General features: G+C 46.6%; 1 protein-coding gene across 3 annotated transcripts in view; it reads right to left on the reverse strand.

The window, feature by feature from the left end:
• Positions 1-25056, reverse strand: part of FAM163B (family with sequence similarity 163 member B) — a 61405-nt gene extending 36349 nt beyond the window's left edge. Inside the window, exons 1-2 of one of the 3 annotated variants that reach the window (XM_038374785.2) lie at positions 24861-25055; positions 24502-24597 (exon numbers count right to left, since the gene is read on the reverse strand). The gene's annotated coding sequence lies outside the window, so the exon portion shown is untranslated. Of the gene's footprint in view, positions 1-24501 lie in introns of all 3 variants that reach the window. The other 2 variants (XM_038374784.2, XM_038374786.2) reach the window with 2 other exon arrangements.
• Between the last annotated feature and the right edge of the window lie 1238 nt (positions 25057-26294).

Raw genomic sequence — 26294 nt, forward strand, 5'->3', positions numbered from 1 at the left:
ATGGGGATCCAGAGCAAAAGAAGAATCTGATTTAATTTGGGCAGATGATAATTCATAAGATTTTAGAGAGGATATTCAGGTCACGCCACAGAATTTCATGCCCATCAATTCCACCCCTCAAAACCTAAACAGTCATGCATGGCTTAAGTAGCAGAGAATTATTTCCATACATCGGTGGCAAAGCAGGTGTTAATCCAAAACACACACAATCAGCCTAAACACCTTAAAAATAAGATACGCCTGCTTTTATTTCCCCCCTCGTCATTTAATCACCTCTCAAATTAAGGTTTAGACAGCCTGAGACATTAGCATCAGAGAGCGCTGCTTCCGGTATTACCAGATAAGCTATTACCAGAGATAAGCTACTGCAATCACTGCTAAAGTAGGAAATAAAATTCAAAGCCAGGGAAAAAAAATAACTCCCCCTATAATTTCTTCTATTAACAATCCCATTTGGTCAGCTAAGAACTTTCTCTGGCCTAGATGCCAGAGACTGCCCCGAGGAGGACTGTAAATCTACCAACTGTACAAATGTAATGAGATTTAATGGTAAGTCTCAGATGTTTTTAGCTTGTCCCATTTCAATAAGCAAAACACATCTCGGCAAAGCAAGAGCCCGTCTCAGCTGCCTGGTGAGGAGCGCACACAATGTAATCTGCTGGAGTGCAGGCTGAGAGAACAGAAAGCCTTAATTATGCAAGAAGCAACACACAAAAGCGGGAGAGAAAGAAGCAAACAACATTTTCTTTCTCCTAGAGGGAAACTTAGAAACCCCCCCAGAAATGATCCATTTTGTTTGACTAAAGAGAAATAGCTACAGTAACTCAGCTCATGAGAATGGGGCTGGGAAAGAAGGAAGCCGGGATGGCTGGTTTGGTGGTAGTGGAAAGGATCTTGGCCTGGAAGATCTCTTGGGTCCATTGCTCCATGAGCTGTGTCACACAGGGGGCTCTAGATGGCCGCAGGGCAGCTCAGAATGTGACCATCACTTGCTTCTCGGATGCTCACATTGCAGCGCTGGGCTCAGTGCTGCCATGGCGTGTGCCACTCTGAAAAAGGGGTGAGAGATCGCGCCGGGATTTCCCAGTTCACTCTGGATTTTCCAAGGACATACTGGGGGGCTGAAGAGAACCAGTTCTGCTCTCAGGTACCCAATCTTCACACATGCAGAATTTTATTAGGCATTGAACCTGTGTGTCCGAAGACAATAATGGGCCCCCGTATGCTAAAGTAGTCTCTCCTTCGGATTCTCCTAGAATGTGGCTTAACTCGCTCTACAGCAGTTCCTGGCAATCAGTTGGAGATGCTGAAGCACACAGAGGTGAAATGACTCTTACAAAGTCACAGAGGCAGATCTGAGATTAGAATCCAAGGCTCATGACTCCCACTCCTGGGCCCTATTAGGGCATGCTGCCTCCGGAGAAGGATGTATTTACAGAGCCATTGTAGGACTAACATAAGCAGAGGAGGGCAGGAGCCTTTTTTTTGCAGTCTCTCAGGTATAGTGGCAATAATAATAATAAATAGCTGTAACGTTTATATCCTGAAGGATCCCTGGGAACGTTCCAAACAGCCATCTCTGAGGCACACACTGCATGACACCAGGGGACAGGGACTTTGATCAAGAAGATGTAACCTATGCTCGGTGAATATGGATCTTTGTCCCCCTCTAGTGACTGCTCCCTATAGATGACAAGAATCTACTACAGCTGCTCTCTAACAGAGTTATTCCTTTAGTTCAAACAGTACAGACCTTTCACACTCAATCTCCTTGGTTTGCTCCCCACGGTGGGGACCTTACAAAGTCCTATTCTTTTAGCAATGCCCAGACCCTAAGAGATTTAATGTTCATGCAAACCCAAAAGGCCTGTGTGCAGTAAATGGCCTGGAATTCAGTCCATTTGCTCAGGAAGGATGAAGGATCGAGTTAGCCCTGCTGTGATTTAGGCATGCACTACAAAGGGACTCTGGGTGTTTCAAGGCTTGCGTTTAGACCTCTAAGCTTTTCCCATGGGCAACAACAAAACCATCCACAACAATGCACAGCATAAAGCAAAACCATGGCTTGGTGCTGAGACCAAAACAGAGAGAGGAGCTGCTCTCAGCCAGCAGCAGGGAAATTCAATCTCTGCTAGAGACAGGCCCAGACCAAACCACCCCAGATCTAGACACCCCCAAACTCTGGGGAAGTTTGGATCTAGAACCATCTCCAGACAGAAAGCCAGGCAGACTCTGCACTGCTCCATATGCAGGCAGAGGGCTGTGTCAGGGACAGGTGGTCTCATGGCTCTCTGCAGAGTTCTTTCACAGAGATTTCACGCTCTGGTACTGTTCTCTCTGTGCTGAGCCGCCGGGAGGATTCCTCGCCAGCTAGTTCTAATGCAGCCATTAAGAAGCAAGTCCCTCTGTGGTTATTCCAGCTTCTCACTCAGCACTTAACCTGGAAACTCACTGGTCTTGATTGAATCCAACCCCTTTCCTATGTACATGAGCAGAGTTCAGTGTTTAATTGGCTCCCTGCTGCCTAGGAAGGACACGACCACCTTAAGAAATCCTGCCCCGTCTTGCAGAGTGACAGGTTTCAGAGTAGCAGCCGTGTTAGTCTGTATTCGCAAAAAGAAAAGGAGTACTTGTGGCACCTTAGTTAGTCTCTAATGTGCCACAAGTACTCCTTTTCATCTTGCAGAGGCGCACTTGAATAAGGGAGAGAGGGCAAGAGGTCTTTTTCCCACTTAATTCCCCAGCAGATCTGGACAAGAACCAGGCAGGAATCCAGACTAGCAATCTTGTGAGCACTAGACTGGCCACCTAGTTCATGCACCTGGCATGCGTGGCTAGCTCCTGCACCTAGTTGCAAAGACATGTAGCCAGTCAGCTTGGGGCCAGACTCATTCTGATTTGTTGGAACTGAAACCTTTAACTGGAAAGGGTCAATTTTGACAAATTTCCTGTTTTTTTTAAAAAAAAAAACCCTGAATAATTTTTTTTCCCAAAATGTAACATTTTCAAAATGAAAAAATCAGTTTTTCACTTCAATACCATTTAAATTTTGGAAATTTAAGTTAATTCAATTTTTTTAAGATAAATTAAGAAAAGGTCAAAACAGAAACACAAAGTTTTGGTTGACCCACAACCAAAGTACGTGGCAGTATTTGGTTGATAGGAATTCGTTGACTACCGCTCCTGATATGGGAGGGGACAATTTTTCAGAATTGTCCCAGGATGGGAAATGAGGCCCCTGGCTGGGGGCGGGGCATACTCTGTGCATACACATTAGTCTAGTCTTGTCGAATGCGGGCAAATGCCAAGCAGAGAAGGTACAGCTGCTTCCAGATCATTTTATAAAATATAAATGACCGCAAATAAATAAAGACAAAGCGGTGCAGGCTTTTGCCGGCTCTTGTGTTATGCGTGATGCAGCTTCAGCTTCCTGTCCTGGCTGCTATCACCAAGGGAGGTGATAATATGGGGAGAGGCATTTGAACAAGGCAATGAAAGAATCCAGCTGGGGATCCATATGCCAACTGTCAGTGGTGAAAAGTCTCAGCTAATGAATGTGGCCAAGAAGAATGAAGGGGATGAAGTGATGGAGACTGTTACCTGTACCAGCTGCAGAGGGGTCTTTTGCGTGAGATGAATTATTTATGTATTAATATTATTTGTACTACCTAGGAATCCCAGTCATGGACCAGGACCCCATTGTGCTAGGTGCTGTACAGACACAGAACAAAAAGTCCCTGCCCCACAGAGTTTACAATCCAAATATAAGACAACAGAAAACAGGTGGATAAACACAGCCAGATGGGGGAGCACATGGAAACAATGAGACAGTGCCGGTCACCATGATAGGCAAAGGTGTGGGAACTATGGGTGCGGGGAGTGCTGCAGCACCCCCAGGCTCCTGCCCCGTGCCCAGGGTTCAGGCTGCCACCCTGTGTGCCTGGAGCTCTGCTATTGCTCTGCGCCCAGGGTCCCGGCTGTCACCCCGCTCACCTGGAGTCGCAGTAGCCAGCCCTGCACCCAGGATTTTCCTCCCGGCTCCGCGCCTGGGGCTTTCCTCCTCTCTGCCCGGGGCTTTCCTCCCAGCCTCAGCTTGGGGGGCAGGGGGTGGACAGGGGTAAGGCAGCTGGCTTTCAGCACCCCCACTATTAAAAATGTTCCAGCGCCACTGATTGATAGGTGGTAGCCTTTGCACACCCATTGCCTAACTGTTGTAAGGTTTCTTGTAGGCTTCACAGCAAAGTAAAGTTAGGGAGTGTTTAGGAGAATGATCTGGTGTTTGGAAAGTGTTTGGTCCATCGAACACGTTCCTTACGTTCTTAGAGTTCCTGGGCCAAATGGACCCTGGTGGGGTTACCTCAGGGATGAGGCGGGTCAGTTATTATTCATTGTTATGTAATAACTGATGTCCTGACGACCTGAGGTCATAGCAGATCCCAGGTCATTTTTTCACAGAAGCCAGTTGGCATTGACCCAGTGATATGATCATAGTCTAATTCATTCAGATTATATCCCCCCCCCACACACACACTCTTCAGTTTCCATTGCATACCATGGTCTGTATTTTCTGTACTAAACTACTGTGTAGCGTTGCTATGCACTACTAAACATTTGCTATATCGGACCCTGGAGGTGGCTGCACATCAGGGTGTGTAACCTCAGGGACTGTAGCCTACCTTAGAAGAGTGCCATTAATGAATCCTGTGGGGTCCTTAGACAAAGGGGGCTGTAGAAACGCAAAGTGCAATGGTAACTGATTCGCACTTTTCACCTGCTAAAAGTTGATTCTTGATCCTGGACAGTTAATGCTAGAGTTCCTAGCCCTGCTTCTTCTGACTCATCCCTGCAGGGGATATCTGACCTGGGAACAGCATGATGGGGTGTTTACCTTTCTTTCTGGGAAATGGGGGCAGGAGTTATGCCTGCCCTGTGCTGTCACTATTGCACGTGCCTGTGATTAAGAGCACCCTTGAGTATTCACATGGTGCTGAGCTACTGAGGCCAATCCACCTGCGGGAATCAGAGCATGAATACTGTGTAGATCACGTAGGGGAATGCATATTCTAAATGCTCCCTATCCCCCAACATGTCACTCAAACCCTTGGGAGACTGGGATTATTTTGCTGAAGACGATGTTTAAGTGTTTATGGCACTGCCGGAGAGTCAAATGTTCTGATGTTTAGCCTCCTCAAATGGCTGCAATTTACAAATAAATTACAGACCGACAGTCAGGTGTTTTACAGATGCGGTGTTCCTGGGAATAGCGCGGGGAAGGATTTGCCTGTGTGGTCTTGGGCATTGTCCCATTGACTCCTCCACTTCCTACAGAAGCTTGCAGTGTAGAGCATTAAAGGTTCAGTTTGCTGGTTGGGGCTCTGTAGAGCAACCATTTAATAATACACTTCTGCCATGTCAGCATCACTAAGATAAACAAACAATGGGTCAAACCCCGAGGCTCTTACTCTTCCTTACTCAGACAGACAGTAAGTCCCATTCCATCAAGGGGACTTTTTGTCAGAGTAAGGATTTGGGCCTGTATTAATAGAGAAGCTCATTGCTAACAAGCATTTGGCTTCTGCTGCTCCTGGAAACGTGCCAGAAGGTAGCAGAGCCTTTCCCCACTGGACATGTGCTCCCCAAATATTACAGACAACTCTGCTCACCTTTAGTTTCAATCAAAACTGACATTAATGTATAGACTGGACAATGCTTTGCACTTCAATAGAACCCTCCACCCGGGGGCTGAAAAACACAAGTGGGTAAGTCACTTCCCCAAGGTCACACAGTGAGTTAGTGGCAGAGGCAGGATCATTACACTATGTTTGCATCTACAGATGTAGAATACTGATTGGCATTAAAGGAGCTGCCAAATATTTTGTGCCATCCCCTCACTCCTGACCCCCTGGCCATGTTGATCCTTGCCAATGTCAAAAGGCAGGGCTGACTGTCAGGAGGACAGCGAAAGGGCAAACAGACTGTACATTTCATTTAAGCAATAGGACCCAACTGGCATTGCATTTCTAGGGGATGATAGCACGGCTCCAGGTGGTGTTACATGTGAAAAGATCTCAGGTGGTTAAGAATGCTTGTAAAGTACACTCATTTCCCCACCCCCCTATCCTTACTAAATGGGATTCATGCATCCAAACAAGGGAAACAATCAGACCTATGCACTCACATGGATTATTTCCTAAAAGCTCATGAAAGGACCCAGACTGATCACTCTGGAGGCTGATGTTCTCTAGTTATCCTCAAAACAGGTGCAAGTGTTCCAACAACCCTAACCCAGGAGCGAGAAGCCTGCTCTCCTTGGCCCACTCAGCCCTTGGCTTTCTTGTTCAGACTGCCAAGAAGGGACTGTGTGGGCATGTGTCTGCTAGAAACTGGACTGTGAGCCACCAACCCGTCATCAGATAGTAACGACGTAACACAGCCTGGATTCCAAACCTAGAGGTTTAAAGTTGTGCATCCTCAGCGCTGTACGTGGGCATAGCTGACCCGGATACGACATCACTGACAGCCCATCAGATACCAGCCACTGGGTTCTGTCTCCAAAAGCCATTTCCGCCTCAGACCTGAACTCCTCTCTTTTGGGCCTGTTGGAAAATCCTGCCCATGATTCCAAGCTTTGTGCAGGTGGCCAGCCCAAGACACAGGTTGATGGCAACTGAATGAACTAAAGGGAAGAGGCCTGGCAGGAAGGAAGGCGCTTCAGAAATGGGAGGGTTTGCAAACCTGCCCAGCTATTCTGGGTGGTTTGCAGACTTCGTGAGATTATTCGAGTCTCCTGCGATTTACTTTTTCCTCTAATTCATAATTTGCTATTTTTAAATTCCTGGGATTTAACCCCCAAGTCAGTTTAAAAACCCTCTCTTTTCTAACCCAAGAGCAGCCAGGGCACTGTTTGTGGGTTAGCAGAGCCCCTCACAAACCAACCTGGCACAGCTGGGATCTGTGTCTGTTACCGTTTATTCTTTCATTTGAATTTCTCTTTCTCTCTACCTCTTTCTGTTCATAGATTCCAAGGCCAGACGGGACCATTGTGACAATCGAATGTCTGGCCCCCTGTATAACATAAGCCATCTGATTGCCCTGAATTAATTCCTGTTGCAATTAGAGCATATCCTTTCTCTGCATTCTCTGTCCTTGCTCTCCGCTCCAGTCCATACTCAGCTCCTTTTCCCCCCCTTCTCCATTGGATTTATTCTCTCTTTCATTCTCCTGATCTCTTTCCCCACCATCGAAGCGTGACAAGAATCCAACAGCACCTGAGCTCGGGCTGAACTTTCAAACCTTTCATATCTTCATAAGATTGGAAATTAGACAGGAGATGTTGGTCCCTTTCTAGTCCCTGGGCACCAGCAGGGATCAGCATATAAAACATGGCTCCTCCTCTTCCCCCCGTCCCCAAACAAAGGGCAGGAAACTCAAGGAGCTTCCCGCAGAACACTGGCACAGTGTGGGGAACAGCCCTGGGGTAACTCAGGGGAGACACACATCCTAGTCTTTAAAAAAAGAAAAAAAAAAGAAAAACCTGCAGGGGGTTGCCATAGCTACAGGTTTAAGTTGGTCTCATAGAGGCACAGGTTCAACCTGCCTAATGAAAAACAAGCTGTATTTTTTCTTTATTGCATCCGAGTAAGGTAATTTGGCTGCATTGCAAATACAAGGGATTGTCATCAATATGCAGCTGGCCCTGCCCGATCAGACAAAACGACCAGGAACACATTCCTTAGCTTGCAATGCTGTTCCCCAACCTACCTATGTCCACCCTTCCACTGCTAACACTTGTTCCAGACAGATCGGCCCAGAGGGTCTGATGTTCAGAGGTGCCGAGAGCCCACGACTCCAGTTGAAGCTGCAAGTGCTCAGCCCCTCTGAGGATAAGGATTTCAGCGTCCATGGGACAGGCAGGTTGGGGCTAGTGATTGGCTCACGTTCCCGTCTTGTTGTGTAATGCAATATGTTGGGATTACCATTCAGAAATTTGGCGCTAGTATCAGTATTGCAGGTCATGTCTGACGCAGCAGAAGAATGCAAAAGCCTTCTTCTGCACATAGTTTCAATTATAAGGGAGAGCAATGTGGCTGGATACCATGGGTTTTCTTACAATGACAAGCTGCAGAATCCCTTTATGCTATAGATTTTGAGGAAGGATTTAACAGACACATGCGATATCGGGAGAATAAACACAGACAATAGTCCTCAAAAGTAATGTTTAGGCTCTCTTAGCAACTTCTATTAAAAACCTTCCTGTAAATCTTCCTTTTGTTCTCCCCTTCATTCAGTTACAGCTTATCCTATGATACGAAATTTCATTTATCTTGAAATTCTCATTCATGGGTGAAAAGCAGAGAGAAGAAACTCATGCAATTCATATGGATAATTTCAAGCATTAACATTAAAAAAATCCCACACACAAATAGTTCTGCTGAAAAACACGGGGGCTTCAGAGAGCTGCTTAGATCAAATGTTGAAAATATTGATGGTTCCCAGGGATAACATCACTCAGAAATCAAAAGAGATGTTGGATATCTTGTATCGCGGCATTAGGACGTTGCAACTGTTGCCTTTGAAATGACTCTTCTAAAGAGGCTCCTTAATAATGATATTATAATTAATACTCTCCAAACGGTAGCTGATTATTCATGTCACCAGCCCTGGGCAGTAGCACTGAGGCATAGAGATGATCACAATTAGTGCACACACACACACACACAGATTTGCCTTGTTTTTGAAGCCTTAAAGTGTTAGGCTCTTCAGTGGGCAGACCCCAGATGTTTCGCCCTTGGTTTCTAGAGGATCTTCACCACACGACTGCCTACATCTTCCATAAGTGACCTGTGATTTTGGGGTGCCTTGGGATTTGGTGCCCAACTTGAGACACCCAGAAGGATCCAGGAAGTACTAAGCACCTGCCCTCTGGGAGTCAGGTCTCAAGCTGGGCACCCAGAATCACTGCTTGCTTTTGACAACTGAAGCGTAAAAATAAGTAAGCGACTTCTCGCCTCCAGCTGGCCTTGTTTATACTCAAATACAGGAAGGGGCAGGACAGCAGGCGAGCCAGAGTGCCAGCAGCAGCAGTAATGGCAGCTATTCCAAGAGGTTTTATATTTTATACGGCTCCTTGCTATTCTTCTTGCTGTCTGACAACATCCAGTTACAGTATTGGGCTCTGATTCAGATCACCTCACTGCCACCCCAAGGAGATCAGTGTCAGTCAGTGAGAGCAGAATTCCACTGCTCCTTCCTTGAACGGTGCTGACTCTGAAGCAGGGAGCTGACGAGGAGGTAAGTTATGTCACTAAATGATGTTTCCTGCCCAAAGGCCGAGGCTTGCAAAGGAAATGACGCACAAGATTAGATATTCAGTGTAGCAAACCTTTAATTAAAACTTTCCAAATGTTCCAAATTATCCCACCACTTCCTCCTAGCCGGAGGTGTTTGACTGCGCAGCAGCGATCACCAAAGACAGCTCTTCATTAGCTGCCCTTTTAAAAAAAACAGTTTATCTTCTGCTCAGTATCCCCTTGATCCCCTGAAATTTCGAAACCTGAACAGTTCTGGCATGCATGTGCGTGTTGGTGCTGACCTGCAGGTGATCATCTGAATAAAGCTTGTTAAAATGAGGGGGAGCCATCAGCCCGGAGATTTTAAATGTGATAAAAGTCTGCCAGCTGGTGAAGCCACTTACAACGTGAACAGTGCCAGAAATCTCTTTTGGGGATTACAAATATCTTCACGCCTGCCCACAACTCATTGTGGGCCCATCCTTACTTAGCACATGCTTGAATGCTTTGGGGAAGTGGGACACCTCTGTGTACAGGGCTAGCTCATACCTTTGCACCAGCTAAGCCCCACTTAGGATTTATAGGTCTCATACTGGCACTCAGACCAGGGATACATTTCAAAAATGTTTAAAATCAGAGTTAAAAAAATTAAAAATTTCACCCCAAGCCAGGTGGCTCTACTTAAATTCGTGTAGAGAAAACTTCCTGCCAGACTTGGAAAGGATAGATCCTGTTGCTCTTTTCCCTCCTTTAGCCAGAGCTTTTGCAATTTCCCCAACACCTCCTGGGAAAAAGTTCAGTGTTTGCTAAGGGCCCAATCCTGCTCCCACTGAAGTTGATGCAAACATCAGGGTGTGAGTGAAGCAGCAAGATGAGCTTTGCTGCCTCAAGATCTGCAAAGCTGCTCTCAGAGTTCAGTAGCAGAGCACTTTGAGAGAGGCTACTCAGCACACTGGGGACTGCCCAGAGAGCTGCAGCATAAACTGTCTGTATGTCCAGCCTGAGGCACAGAAGATGCTGGCACCTTGATTTGCTCCAATCGGCATGGAGCTCCACATGGATCAAGATGGCTCCCAGTGTAATTCATTTCTCTGTTCCCAAAGCTGTCCCTGGTTCCAGTCCCACCACTGTTTTTTTCTTCCATGGGTTTATAAAATGTCATGCAGGGGGCCCATGGCTAGGTGGGAGATGGTCGCCATAAAAGATTCTCTGGTGCCATCATGTCTTTTTTCTCACTATCCTCGGAACTGGTCCTCAAGGGTATTCTGGCTTGAGTTACAGCTGGGAGAATATTAGAAGAAACTATTTACCTGATGAATTGTTTGAAGCAAGTCGTGACACCCTCCAAATAATTAGTTCTTATGAGGAGCTCCCAGAACTCTGCTCAGGACTAAACCAAGAACAGGTGCGTATAAAGCTCTTTCCATACTATGGCCCCAAATCCTGCAACCAGACCCCCTAGCACGGACACCTGTACCCCTGGGGAAGAAGATGACTCACTGGTGGTGCCTCCTTGTGGCTGGGCATGGTGTAGCAGCTCTACCTCCCCTCCCCCTCCCAGGTGCCTCCTGCCAACAGCTGCTCTGCCTATGCAGTGACCGGCCTCACCCCGTCACTTGGCCCTCTAGCCAGGTCCCTTTAAAGTCTCTCCCCTTCCAGCATAGTCCATGAACAAAAGCAAGGGGAATTAATGCAAATAAGCTGAGATTGTAAGAAGCAGAGGGGAACAACTCCCTCCTCAGGGTGCACCAGGATCTAGCCCTCCTTTCCCGCAGTGGTCGTCTGGGAAACTCCTGGCCAGTCAGCCCTTTTCTCAGGGACTGAAGGTCTGCTCTGTTCCCTGCTCTGCCGACAAATGAGCCGCTCTGCTCCCCCTTTAACCTCCTCCTTTTAGGTGTGGTGGTACAGGGCTGGCAGAGCCCAGAGCTGCTGCCTAACTCCTTGTTTTCAAGTGTGGGGTTTGTATCCCCCTCACATCCTACAGAGCCCAGCTGAGCACTAGGGTCTCTCTATGTGGATCTGACTGCAGGAAGACAGAGGGGGTGTGAAACCATGTGTGTAGGAACTGTGTATATGTAGGTTGTCTATAAACACTGCTCTTACTAGCATGATTTTTGTGGCTAGCGTGGAGAAGGGGCTGTGCACACTAGGGACTGTGAAATAAATATGCTACAAAATAGTCTTGTTGACAATCTAGTGGAGGGGCTATGAGGCACGCCGGGTAGCACAGAAATAATCCAGTCTGCATACCTGTCACCGAAACGGTGCTAGAACATTTCTAGGAAGTTTGCCTTTCGTTTTTAGTCAGTTTGGGTTCTCATGCACTGGTACAAAGTTGCAACGTTTGCATTTACAAGGGAATGTTTGACTCTAAACCAAAACAAAGCATTGGCTTTTTTAGTAAATTTTCTGAAAATATTTCTCTCAACAATATTAGCTTTTCTAACCCTTCCCTTTTTAAACAAAACCTAAATGTTAGTTCTGACAGAATCCCTTGCATATTTCTATAATGAGGCAATTATAGGCTACTGTCGTCAATATTATTGTTATTATTGATGGGTTATTTATTAATGATCCTGTTAGATAAAAGTTTCAAGACATCTACCTGCCTTTTGCTTGCTGGTCCTAATATCAAACAAGTCAAATGACATGCTAAAAGGCCCCCAGAGAGGCAGCAAGACCAGCTGCCTGCTTGTTGAAGTCTGACCCCCATTGTAGTCTCATGGAGTCGTCAGGATGTTCTATGAAGGTTTATTTTTAAAAAATGACAGATTATTGGGGAGGGGGGAGGAGAAGGGGGAAACATCCTCAAACTAGGAAATGCCTCATAAAGAGGAGCCGATTCTGCTCTGGCTTATCCCTGCATAAATCAGGAGTAACTCTGCTGAAGTCAGTGGTGTTCAATGGGTGCAAAGTTAGGCAGGCAACAGGAAAATCAGGCCGGGACTGTTTGCTTTTAACAGGTTTGCACAAATTACGTTTGGCATCTCCTGGCACTGGGGTGAGAGCATGGATGCTATTCCCAGCACTGGCCAGAGGGTTCACCTAGGACTCAGCATGTTTGGCATTTCCTGCCCTCCAGTGCAGAGCAACATGCTTGAGTTTGGGTTCTGCACGGTGCTGAATGCTATATGAGGTGCTGAGTGCCCTCTGGGTCTCTTCCGGCCCTTGAGAGGGGAGGGCCCGCAGCACCATCAAGGAATGAACCCATAGCTTAAGCCAACCTTCATTTTCCAAGAATGCCTCACTGAATTGGGCACCTCTTCCTGTTGCCACCATCAGGGATGGGAGTTTTGAAAATGACTTCAATGACCGCAGGATCACACACTGGGTTTCTAACCCAGAGCAGTCACCTGACAGGCTTTTAGAAAATCCTTTAAATTGGGCGTACATCTGAATGGGAAACGATTTAGCTGCTGCACACTGTTCCTCCATAAGACAAACAGATTTTTGTGTACCCTCAAGGGAAGCTGCCTCCCCATGACTGGGTTTCCCCCCTTTCTTGTTTGTACATAGAGAGCAATCTCAGAGAAAACCCACAGGGAAAGACAAAAGTTTGGAACATGTCCCCGATCTCTATTTGGTCTAATAATAATAATAATAAGCCCAACAGAAAACCCAAATCAACACTTAATACCTATGTACTCCCATGCTCACACCTACAGCATTCCTGAGGATCCATTTATTCCCTGCATCACACCAATAATCTTTCCAACTAAGGAAGATTAGAAAGAGCTCCCTTTGCAGCCTTTTATTTCAAGTCCTTAATTAGCCAGAGAGAGCAAGGTTGAACAAAATAAGATATGCCCGTCCACTCACGTCCTTTGTGCTGCATTCCTGCAACTCCCACCCATGCTGGCTTGCAGAAAGAGACTGGAACAGATCCTGGATCTCTCACATGCTCAACCACTAGGCCATCATTAAAGCAGCCAAGGTACCAGTGGGAGTATTCCAAAGCCTATAGCGCAGCTGAGTCTTTGGCCACCTCGGCACCATAGGAGTGGGTCCTAGACTTTGTTTACACAGAGTACAGACTCTCTCTCTATTTAACAAACACATTTGTTATTAACAAACAACCCTGCCCACAGTAATAATACAGGGGCTATTGTATTGCAAATGATTTCTATTGTTGAAAGTTAAAGCGAGCCAACTTGCATTAGTATTTTCTATCTAAGGAGACGTTATTGACAACACCTTTTCCAAGGGCTGCCCATCAGCGTGAATACTCAGTTTCTAAAAGCACAATAAACCTTTAAGAAGATCATCCTTTCCGTATTGCAAATAATGTGATCACTGAAGGACGGCAAAACTCGCCACGAGGGGGACATGGTGATTTTAACAGTCTTATTACAGCTGCTATTCTACTGAGGATGACAGTCTGAACTGTCACTGTACTGGTTGTTTCAACAAACATAGGACCTATCGGCCTCAGCTCCGGAACACCTGGCAGCGATTCTGCCACGCCACCACCGTTCTCTTTCAAGGCATGGGTTGGTTGGGACAGCTTCTGCATGTGCTGGGAGTGCCACAAGATCTCTGCTGGCAGAGACTGCACTGGGGACCCCAGGAATCAATGCACTTTTGGAGCTATGGCCTCCTGGTGGAAGGAGGCCAGCCACCACACTTGGGGTCAGCTCTGAAAACCAAAATCCGAGGGTGAGGGTATGTAAAACCAAATGTCAGATCACCCTAGCTTGGCCATTAGGGAGATGGGAAAAACCAGGAGCACTTTCTCTCAACCCTGCTAAGCTTTGGTGGATCTGTCAGTATTCTCAGAACAGCAGCTCCAACAGAAACCAAGGCCCCATGCAAGAGATGTTGTGCATATACAGTCCCTGCCCCAAAGAGCTTATAGTCTAACTAGCAAGACAGACAGCGGGTGTGAAAAAGGAAGCATTATTATCCCCATTTTAGTGATAGGTCACTGAGGCATAGAGAGATTAAATTGACGTCCCCAAGGTCAGAGACAAAGTCTGTGGCAGAGGCTGGAACTGGACTAAATCCAGATCCCAAGTGAGATCTAATGGAATCCATAGACAAACTATCACTGCAAAACCAAAACACCTTTCCTGCACTGCGAATGCTTAAAAAGGCAAAGAGAAGAAATTGGGGTTAAAGAGAAGGGCAGTGATGTCATTTTCCTCACAGAAAATCTTCCCTTTTGGATGGTCGGTTCAGTATAACTGCAACTGCAATTTGCACACTTCAGTGCACGTTTGGGAACTAGAATGGTACTTGGGGACTTGAATGCACTTCACTTCAAACTGAGCAACGATAAACTTGTTCCATTGTAAACACAACAAACAGCAACCTCAATTAAGTTAATGCATCATCTTTTATTATAGTATCTAATGCACATTTCTACTGTGAATGGTACCAATTTTCAAGTCTTTATATCTCAAGAAATTCTGATCTGCTTTAGCCTTACAGGCCATTGGTTAAGAGGCAAAGGGAGATAAATGCTTCCGGATTTGGTACTATGCTTCTGCATTCTTCTGAGAATTTCGGGGCACATACGTTATCCAGCAATCTGTATATTTACCTTTCCTTCAGCAAGTGAGCTCCCTTTCACTAATTCTGATATCCCTCTGAGCTCCCTTTGTGTAGTACCGTTCTTCTCAAACAGTCCCAGATTTGAGATGAATAAGGCAATCAGATTCTGTTCCTTGCCAATATAAATGGAACAGGCAACATTAAAGCGTCCGTTTCTTGGTCATTAAAATCAAATCTAAACAGAATGACAGGGTCTTCGGGCAGTCACCTGGCCAAGCCACTATGGATCGTTCTCTATATTAATGTATTAAATGGTATAAGAGCTCTTTTCCCCCAATTCGCTCGGGAAAGTAATCTTAGTTTTACTTTTTTTCTCGATATGTCCAGCACTTACAGTGTTCTTCAGATAATGAGCTACTGTAGCTCCGGCTTTTTTGATGAACCTGTAACTCATGAACAATCTTTGACTCCTTATTTAGAATCTAGCAATTCAGAGGGCCTTGTCTCAAAGACGCATCAAAGAGATGATCTGTGGTCATCCACTTCAAAGATGAGCCAATTATCATGGATTTAGAGGAAATTTGAGACCACACAGCAAACTCCTGCTTGCTTTTCAAATGAGGCCTATTGTTTAAAGGTGAGGACCTCTAAGGGTTGTCTCGCTGCCTAAATGCTTGAGATCAGACCATAGTTAATGAACCACACAAGAAAGAGGTACCCTGTTGCCAGGCTAAATCCAAGCTGTCAGAAGAGGCCACCCTGAGTACCCAGAAATAAACCTGTAGGCTGTGTAGGGTAAGAATCAGCGTTTTCTGAAAGCCAGGTCCACAGTTGGAGTGAATCAGCATCACTCCACTGGGCAACAGAACTATGCTCCTTTACACCTGCTGAGGGTCTGGCTTTATAAATCGGATACAGGCTTTGTGACACCACCAGCAGTTCAACAACCAAATCTTAAAATGGAGTGTTTATTGGTGGTTGGCAGCAGGGGTGGATTAAGGTTTTGTGGAGCCCCTGGGCCAGAGCAAGTGGGGGACCCTCCCCACCCCTTCCGCCTGCAGTCCCCCTGCCCTTCGCTGATTGCTGCTGCTGGGGAAATGGGGTCGGGGTGAGGAGGCTTGCCCCACTCCACCCTCCTGGCTGCCAGGGAGTGTGCGGTCGGGGCGCAGGGGCTTGCCATGCTCTGCCTGCCTGGTGCTCTGGCCAGGGTACAGCGGCCTGCCCCTGCGTCCTGACCCCGCTCCCTGTCCGGAGTGCTGGGCGGGTGGAACAGGGCAAGCCCTCGCGCTCCGACCCCACTCCCCGGCTGGAGTGCTGGGCGGAGCGGGGCAAGGCCTTCCACCCCAATCCGGCTGAAGTGCCAGGTGGGTGAAATGGGGCAAGCTCCTGTACCCCGACCCCACTCCCCGGCAGGAGTGCTGGGCAGGCAGAGCAGATCGGGGCATGGGGGCACCCATTTTTACAGGGCCCCCCAATAGGCCTGGGTCCCTGGGCCTGGGCCCCATTGGCCCAGTGGCTAATCCACCACCGGGTCGCAGAATACTCAGGTAAGCTAGGAACCCTGTTTGGACACAGATAACTCTGCCAGCCTACCAAAGGGATAGACACTCCCAACTGACAAGTCCAGACCAGTCCTTAGACATAGAGGCAAAACTGCTGTAATAGGCAGGCAAACGTAGCACTATTTCATACTGTTCTCAGCTGCATGAAATTACAAATGGACCTGGTCTGGCTCACCCTCCCACCAGCATAAACCAGGAGTAATTCCACTGAAGGCCGTGGAGCTATATTGGTGTGATGCTGGCGTAGGTGATGCCAGAATCAAATCCCTACTCTTCTACAGAGGTTGGGAAGCATTTTGGCATCTGGATCAAGGAAGGAGCCTCGTTTTTGAAAATATTCCTTCCGTGCCCCCCCTCTCCACCACCCCATTTTGTGAATGAAGATTATTAAAGCTTCATTCATTGAACTGGGAGTGGTGAAAAATTAAATAAACCAGTAACCCAATGGAGGCACTGGAAGCAAAACATCGGCGGTATATCTCGAAAACTTACCTCATCTAAATGATCTGCTGGTGCCTTCTGGCATTAAACTCTATCAGTCTCTGATCCGAGCCTGGAGATTTGTCAGCGTTATAGACGCTCACTGTGGCATTGTCTGACTAACCTGGCTCAGCGGGAGATCTAATCCTTCCTCTCTCTCAGGAGTAGAAGGAAGTGGTAAAGGAATCCAACCCAAAAAAGAGATGTTTGTCTCCTCAAACCTTGTGTCCTGGTTACAGAATCAGATAAAGGGCTCTCTGAACATGCTACAAGTCTTAGAAGATTGACCTCTACGGTATCTCTGACTCAAGAGAGGAATATGTCTTGTCATATGTCTGCCTCCAGTCATTACTCCAGCTGAAAGTGTGATCGCTAGTGGTTAGAGAGGGGACTGGACTTCAGGACTCCTGGTTCCTGTTCACTGCCCAACAATCCAGGCAAGTCTCTTAACCTCAGGGGCCCACAGTTTCCCTATCCATAAAATAAGGTTAATAATCATAGAGAATTATAGGGCTGGAAGGGACCTCAAGAGGTCCTCTAGTCCAGCCCCCTACGCTGAGGGAGGATTAAGTATAATATTTACTTCCTTCTAGGATTTTGCCAGGCTTATTTAACATTTCTAAAGTGCTCTGAGAGCCTTAAGTGAAAGCTGCTACTGTATCCGAGTGCCGAGCATTAGCAGAATTGTGTTTCTTGCCTTAACACACTGATTCTAGTATCACTGTGTTGCCTGCAATATCTGAGGAGTCTTTTCACGCTTGGACCCTGGACAGACTCCACTCTGTCCCTCAATATGTCCGAGAGCAGCACGTTCCCTTTCAGAATGACATTAACCTGCCCGTGGGCTGATCCAACCATCACTGAAGTAAATGAAAAACTTCCCTTGACTTCCATGCTACTTGGATAAGGCCCTTGGTCTGGCTAATGCTGGCTGCAGCTTTCCCTTGGGTTTCTAATGACTCTTTTCTGAAGTGTACTTTGAAAAAGCAATTATCGCCTTGCCATTAAGGCTCTCCCCTCTGCATGGCCGGATCACTTGATAGGAGTCTCTGAAAATAACCTTCAAACAACAGATCCCCGTCTTGTTTACTGAACATTTCTGAACTGGACAGTAATGCATTCAGATGTCATCTGTGCATACTGTAGGCCTAACTATTTCTGGAAAGGCACCCAGGGCAAGTTGCATATTGTCGGATGTTGTTGTAGATGGAGTGTGACAAGATTCCATCTCCTTGATAAAAGCTGTGGTGCAGAGAAGGAAGTTGGTGCTCGTCCCAAGGAGGAAGAGCCCTTTACACAATCCTGTGCTGACCAAATGCGTCACCATATCATTCCAGCTTAGAAGCTGTCTGTACATCTCTAGTCTGATTGTAGGACTGTACACAAGGGCTCCACTCTTCATCTTGGAATCAATCAGTGTTACCAAGCAAACAAAGGTGTTGATCCTGCTGGAAAGGGTTTGCAGGTTCTGCTGACACTCTGTCACAGGGGACTCTTTACCCAGCTGCATATCAGGAATGCTGGAGTGGCACTGCCGAGAGAGCAGCCCAGGAGCTAAACAGCCCTCAGGGAGGAACCATGGGAACAGGCAGGGCCTGGGGCAGGTGGTGGGGGTGGGGGGAATTAGGCTACTTCTGTGTTGTTTCATTTCGGAATGAAACCAAACCCAAGGATGGGGATAAGTTCTCACCCCCCCCCCCACAATCTGCGTAGTCTGGTTGGAGTTGGGTGTGGGAAACCACCTATTCATACACACAGAACAGGATAGAGAAAAAACCCAGAAAACCATTCAAAATAAAAACTCTGAAAAGCAAGAGACAACGGCATCGGATCCATGAGAGTAAATAAACAGCTTCCCCCTCCACCTGAGTCATCCTTCTTCATGTTATTCACTTTTTACAGGTTTCAGAGTAGCAGCCGTGTTAGTCTGTATTCGCGAAAAGAAAAGGAGTACGTGTGGCACCTTAGAGACTTATAGACTCTAAGGTGCCACAAGTACTCCTTTTCTTTTAGCGAATACAGACTAACACGGCTGCTACTCTGAAACCTGTCATTATGCAAGGCAATGAATTTAGCCGTATAGAGTGGAAATCTATCAACTTCATGAAAAACTCATACAGATACAGACAGACATCATCTTCCTCTCCAAATGCAAACAGATGGACATCATACCAAAAAGACTGAAGGTAAAAAATCCATTACAATCTACATAGTCTCTAAGGTGCCACAAGTACTCCTTTTCTTTTCACTTTTTACAGTGAGCATGATTCGATGCCCCTTTGAGAGGAACTGCAGGCAAGAAAACCCACATAACATGCTGAGAAATGGAGGAAGGAGAAGTATGCAATACCATGACCCTAACCAGGCAAAAGTCCCCCAGGAGTGCAGGGGCAGAGCTGCCAATTATACAGAGCTTTACACCAACTCAAGTAAGAAAATAGTATGCACGAAAATGTAGGAAGGGTGGGAAAGCAAAATCCAACTGACTTTTACTCCCAAGCACAAAAATCCCAGCCCAAATACAAAGCTTACTAAAAGTCACAAAGCTTAGAAACTGGTGTACTGAAACTTGTGTCATAATTTCAGGCTGTCGCTTTCATTTGTAAGGGGCTTTCTGGTCCTGCATGCATGCTAGGAGGCTCTGTAGGGAAGCCTGTGATCGGAATCTGGCTGGAGACAGCTGGCCTAGAGTAAGATGAAATGAGTTGTACACTCGCTGTATTAGGGAGCAGTCTGTTTTGTCTCTCTCTGGTTTTAGGTTTGTGTGTTATTGTTCTGAATTTTAAGGAATAACATAGCGTTAGGTTGCAGCCTTCTAGGAAAAGTATTTGTTTTTATCTAACTTCTGTGTTTGTATGCCATGAACATAAAGAAATCAAGGAACATTTACCTGAACTGGTTTTTCTCTACCTCTACCTGAAATCCGCCTTCTCAGTACTGAAGCTCTAAGTAAGAATACACTCATAACAAGGAGCCACAGCTCCAAAAAGACCACAGTAAAGTCCTAATGAGGAACAATCAATGTATCAGGAAGAGAGATGAGAGCACTGGCCTTGCCAAACAAGGAAGCAGCTCAGCAATAGACAAAGTGCTGTCAGCCATCACTTTCAGTTTGGTGGATCTTGCGGGGCTGTGTGGATTAGCCTATGTGATCTCTGGATGGTCCCTTCTCCAGCATGTGGCCCTAATCACATGTTGTCTTCTTCTGGAGCCTGCCCTCATGATTCTGACAAGATACACCTCTTGCACTCCACTCGATTCTCTCTTTAGCAGTGCATGTCACCCGCCCCTGGTCATCACCTTGATAACTGCGTGGTCTGCTAGAAATGTTTAACCTTCCTAATGGCCAGGAGGAGAAGCTAGTGGGCCTGGAACCAGTATTGGATTGTCATTTTCTCAGAAAACCTTTCAGAGAGCAAGGGGCAGAAAAGAAATTTGGGTGGGTGGGGGTCCTGATGTCTCTCAGTCTTCTTGGGCAACCTGATCACTTCTGTGCTATTGCAGTGATTCCATTGCTTTAGAGGTTCCTGTGGCCTGCTTGTAAGTTCCTTATCTTCAGAACTTGTACAGCACAGGCTCTGCAAGACAGGTTTTCCTGCCCTGCCCAATGTACCTCAGCCCTTGTCTACACTACGAGTTTAGGTCGGATTTAGCAGCATAGTGTAGACATAACCTCAGTCTCAGTCTGGAGAGACCACCCCATACAGTGTGGACGAGAGTTTGGTCTACACGAATCATTGAATCCCGGGTCTCTCTGCTGAAGTGTATTGCTTTAATACATTTTCCCCCCTCAGTCAGAGGGTAAAGACACACCACACTTATCTGCCAGGAGGGAAAAGCAATAAACAAGGAAACAGAACAAAATGTGAGCAAAATACATGCCACATGCGTACTCATCTCACGACACACACACACACACCCTGTAACCCATCCTTTCTTAAAGATTTAAAAAGTTGCATCTTTAAAAGCCAAATCTCCCAGGACACCAGCCACATGCCGTTATTAACCGTATCATTATCGGTGACACTGTTATGAGGAGTATTTGTGGCACCTTAGAGACTAACAAATTTATTTGAGCATAAGCTTTCGTGACTTTCAATTAGAAGTAACGGAAGAGGAGAAGGACCTTGGAGTATTGTTGATCATAGAATGACTATGAGCTGCCAATGTGATATGGCTGTGAAAAAAGCTAATGCGGTTTTGGGATGCATCAGGAGAGGCATTTCCAGTAGGGATAAGAAGGTTTTAGTACCGTTATACAAGGCACTGGTGAGACCTCACCTAGAATACTGTGTGCAGTTCTGGTTTCCCATGTTTAAAAAGGATGAATTCAAGCTGGAGCAGGTACAGAGAAGGGCTACTAGGATGATCCAAGAAATGGAAAACTTGTCTTATGAAAGGAGACTTAAGGAGCTTGGCTTGTTTAGCCTAACTAAAAGAAGGTTGAGGGGAGATAGGATTGCTCTCTATAAATATATCAGAGGGATAAATACAGGAGAGGGAGAGGAATTATTTCAGCTCAGCACCAATGTGGACACAAGAACAAATGGGTATAAACTGGCCACCAGGAAGTTTAGACTTGAAATCAGACGAAGGTTTTTAACCATCAGAGGAGTGAAGTTCTGGAATAGCCTTCCAAGGGAAGCAGTGGGGGCAAAAGATCTATCTGGCTTTAAGATTCTACTTGATAAGTTTATGGAGGAGATGGTGTGATGGGATAATGGGATTTTGGTAAATAATTGATCTTTAAATATTCAGGGTAAATAGGCCAAATCCCCTGAGATGGGATATTAGATGGATGGGATCTGAGTTACCCAGCAAAGAATTTTCTGTAGTATCTGGCTGGTGAATCTTGCCCATATGCTCAGGGTTTAGCTGATTGCCATATTTGGGATTGGGAAGGAATTTTCCTCCAGGGCAGATTGGAGAGGCTTGAGGGATGAAGTGAGTTGTAGCTCACGAAAGCTTATGCTCAAATAAATTTGTTATTCTCTAAGGTGCCACAAGAACTCCTTTTCTTTTTTGCGAATACAGACTAACAAGGCTACTACTCTGAAAACTGTTATGAGGGTATGGCACAATGTAGCAAGTCATGGCTATTTATCAATATGACATCGTTGCCTGTCAGCAATTTATAGCCAAATGCGAAGACCAGGGGTTTGAGTCTGTGCTCAGTTATGTAGGAGTGACTTCGATTAACCTGAAGTCAGCAGCAAAACTGACTTATGGAGGCAGGACGGGACCATAAGTATTTAGGATAAAATTTTCAAAAGTGCCCAAGGGTCAGATATAGAAAGGCACTTAGGTGCCTGGTGGAACTTACAAAGAACCTAAGCAGGTTAGGTATAGATGCTTTTGTACATCCTGTTAGGTGCCTATCTGCATATTTAGGCACACAGACACCTTTGAAAATCTGGCCCAGGTTATTTAGGAATCTAAGTCACATTGAAAATCAGAGTCACTTAGGCACTTTGGAAAAAGTTACTCTGTCTGTAAACTTCTGAGGGTAGAGACCTTGGGCTAGATTCTGGTCTCAGAACCACTGGAGTTTTGGGTGGAGAGTTGCAATTGACTTGGAAAGGGAACAGAATTGGACCCAATGACAGGAATGATTCAAAATGCTTAATTTAAATGCCAACATAAACCAAAATGAAGCCTAGTTAATAATCACAGCAGCTGTTAACTTTTGGACATGAGTAGGCAACACACTCAGGAACTAATTTTATTTATACTCTGATTTCATGGCTAAGAAAACACAAAGAGACAAGTGCATTGTTGCTGTTTCCCTTTTTTCCCTCATGCCCCAAAAATCAGCAAAGATATAAAGTGATTGTTTTGTGAAAGTGATCACACTATATCCCACCTATCAGTCCTCATCCTCAAAGGAAACTTGCACAACACTTTCAAAAGATGAGCCTGGAAGCTAGGGTGAGCAGAGGTCCCGATTTTATAGGGATAGCCCAGATATTCAGGGCTTTTTCTTATATAGGTGCCTATTATCCCCGCCCACTGTTCTGATTTTTCACACTTTCTATCTGGTCACCCTACTGGCAGTTTAAATGCATAACTTTTCTAGACACTGAAAAATCCTGATTTTAATAGAGACACTGGATTCATGCCTCATTACAACAATCTGTAGTCCTCTAACCCCCTTTTTGTCCTATGACTACAGGGGTGTTAATGGGTCACTTCACCTTCAATGGTCCCTTGGAATATGTGTTAACTAATTATGCTAAACTATGTGTTTCACCTCTGTTTAGCTGTGACACTCTGAGTACATTTCCCAAACCTGTAGAAGAGCTCTGTGTAGCTCAAAAGAGTGTCTGGGTTACCAACAGAAGTTGGTCCAATAAAAGATATTACCTCACCCACCTGGTCTGTCTTTCAGAGTAGCAGCCGTGTTAGTCTGTATTCGCAAAAAGAAAAGGAGTACCCTTGGCACCTTAGAGACTAACAAATTTATTAGAGCATAAGCTTTCGTGAGCTACAGCTGACTGAAGTGAAGCTGTAGCTCACGAAAGTTTATGCTCTAATAAATTTGTTAGTCTCTAAGGTGCCATGGGTACTCCTTTTCGTTCTGGTCTGTCTTGTTATTGTTAGTCAAACATGCTTAGAAATGACGGATACTTGAGCTATCATCTTTCTTGCATCCAGCTCTGTATTTCTCTGTCATATTAGACTTATGTCCTTTGATTGCAGTTCTCTGACCTGTTTCTCCACTTGGGAACAGTGAAGTTTGTTTATCTTAATATCTTGGGTTTGGGACAATCTATGGAAACCCATGTGAATGCACCTGAGAGTTTCCTCAGGCATCCAGAGATGGAGCTCTACCTGGGGACAAATGTTTTGCCTGAGTGGGTGGTTCCTATTGGAGTGCCCTGGCAGATCGCTGTCCGGAGAGTGAGAAAAATTCAACTTCAGATCCATTCTGACTCCTGCAGCTGTCACTAAAGAGTATGAGAGGGAGAGCTAGCCCCGGAGCAGCTAATAATGGGACCTGTGTACTTATATAGCGGGTTTCCCTCATGCCACCCTGAGAGTCGATTTAATGACCCTGCATTTTAAAACTGAAAATACAGACACGGATCAGTGTCAGCACAACAAAAAACATGTTGAGTTTCCTGATTTTTTTATTCATTCAGCTCTTGGGGGTGGGATGGGGAAGGATTCACCGGTTTCCGTGACACGGGCTGAGCAGGCGGAGAGCAGATAGTGTATAATCCTCTCTCCCTTGTCCCTATTCAATCCATTCAACATCAGGGGACTCCCCTCATCAAACTCCTTGCTGTTCACAATTGTATTGCAACAAGGCTAGAATCTCCCCACTACCATCCTTGCATGTACTCCATCAAGCCTTGTGGATTAGCTGTCAAATCTAAAGGAGTCCACAGTAGCAGCATCACTCCCCCCACTGGCATTAGAGCTGTTTAAAAGAGGATGGAGCAAAAACAGTTTTGGATGGAGGAAGAGGTGTGGGGGGAGTGCTCGGGGGTGGGGGGGCCAGAGAATGAGAAGTAGTATGGAAAGAAGAGTATTGTAAGGGCAAACGACCACAGATAAGGATGAGGTGTGGATAGGGGTGGAGGGAGAAGGGCACCCCGGAGCAGATGATTTGCTTGCAAATCAAGGAGCCTTTGCAATTTCACCCCCCCCCCTCCCCGCCGCCCAACTCTTACCTTTCAACATTGGAATTGTGCCTTGATCTCTTTCAGGTGAGGACCTCCTTTCGCAAAGCCTCCAGCCTGGAGAGCATCAATGCAACCACCAAATAACTAGAAAACAAAACAACCTAACTGCACACGAGTCGTCCCGAAGACGGTGGTTTTAATTGAGGTGGGGGGGGGCACGCTCGCTCGCTCCCCGCCCAGGCGCTGCTACCAGCAGCAGGTCCCGCCAATCAAACCAAGGCCATGGTGGCTATGGAGCATGGTGTCCTCCTCTACTCCCTACCAAGTTCCGTGGGGAGCGAGCCAGGGGTTGCATGAAAAGAAACGCGCGTAAAAAACCAAACCAAACCAAACCAAACCAAACCAACCCGCCCTGGACAAGCAGCAGCGGAGGCGCGGCTGCGGCTGCTGCTCCCCGTGGTGCTGAGGCGGAGGAGGAGGAGGATGCTCCCCGTGGTGCTGATGCTTGAGGACGTTCGCTGCCGGCTGAGCGCTAGTCCCGGGCATGGAGAACAGAGCTGCAGGCGCGCGCGGCTCCCGGCTAGCGCGCGCCAGCCCAGTCCCGGGGCTGGGAAGACACAAGGCGCACGCGCTGGGGGCTGCACGCGCGGGGTAGCTGGAGTAAGGCGGGGCGGGGGGAGGGCAGCCCGTTCTGCTCCGGCGCCCCTCCCCCCTGTGCAAAGGGAGCAGCAGGATCCCCTAGCTCCAAGGACGGTGCTGGCTTGTGCTAATTGCAAGGGGGCGGGTGGGGGGGGGGCCGCAAGGGAAATTGCCCCTCCCCCAAAGACCCTGGGGAGTTGCCCTGCCCCTGGGGCGCTGTCTCCCCAGCCCTCCCTGCTGGCCACAGCTTGCTAAATAACAGGCTGGCGCTGCTCTGCAGTGCAACAGACCTGCCTGGCTCTGAAGCACCTTGGGGTGGTTTCTCCTCTTCACTCTGCAGTTTGGAGAGCTTCTCTTCCCGTGGTCTTTCACCCCCCCCCCCGCCCTCTGGCACAGCTACCCCCACACCTTTGGGGGGCTTGAACCCCCATGCACCTGCAGCTTTCAGAGCTGCCCCTCCTTAGGGAAGTCGCAAGGCACTGGGTAATTTTGTGCCACATCACATGGCCCTGACGAAGTGGAGGGGCCTGGACTCTGGTGTTAGCTCCCACAGCCACTAGGTTGCCTGATCTGTCTTTGCCCAAGGTGCACTTCACCTATAATTCTGCTCTCAAAAGTGACTGTGAAAAATAGCATCTTCAGATTTAACAGACCCCCTCCCTGTGTGAATTCACTCAAAGGGGCCATTGGAGTTACTCTGGATTCACACCAGTGTAACTGAGGCATTGTCTACACACAAAAGTGGTGCCACTTCAACTAAACCAGTATGGTGAAAATGTTACAACCCCATGAGGTGTGTGAATTTATAGTGGTACAAAGGTGCTTATACTGGTATAGCTAGTCCCATATGGGAAAGGGAATAAGCTATAAGGCATCGTTATGCCAATATAACTGCATCCACATGAGGGGTTGTACTGGTATAATTATTTCAGGAAGAAAATTACACTGCTAATGGTACAAAATTTTGTGCAGATCAGGCTTAAGAGTAGAATTTGGCCTCTGTCAATTTGGCCACTAAACTTCATTTGTGCTTAGGGCTCTTATTAGCCTTGGCCGGCCAGCACAACTAGGGGAAAAGGAACTGGATTCCATTCCTTCTTGTGCATCAGAAGAATCATTAACTAATTACAAAAGGAAAAGGAGTACGTGTGGCACCTTAAAGACTAACAAATTTATTTGAGCATAAGCTTTTGTGAGCTACA

The sequence above is a fragment of the Dermochelys coriacea genome, chromosome 16 (genome assembly GCF_009764565.3).
Source record: "Dermochelys coriacea isolate rDerCor1 chromosome 16, rDerCor1.pri.v4, whole genome shotgun sequence".
NCBI classification, from domain to species: domain Eukaryota; kingdom Metazoa; phylum Chordata; order Testudines; family Dermochelyidae; genus Dermochelys; species Dermochelys coriacea.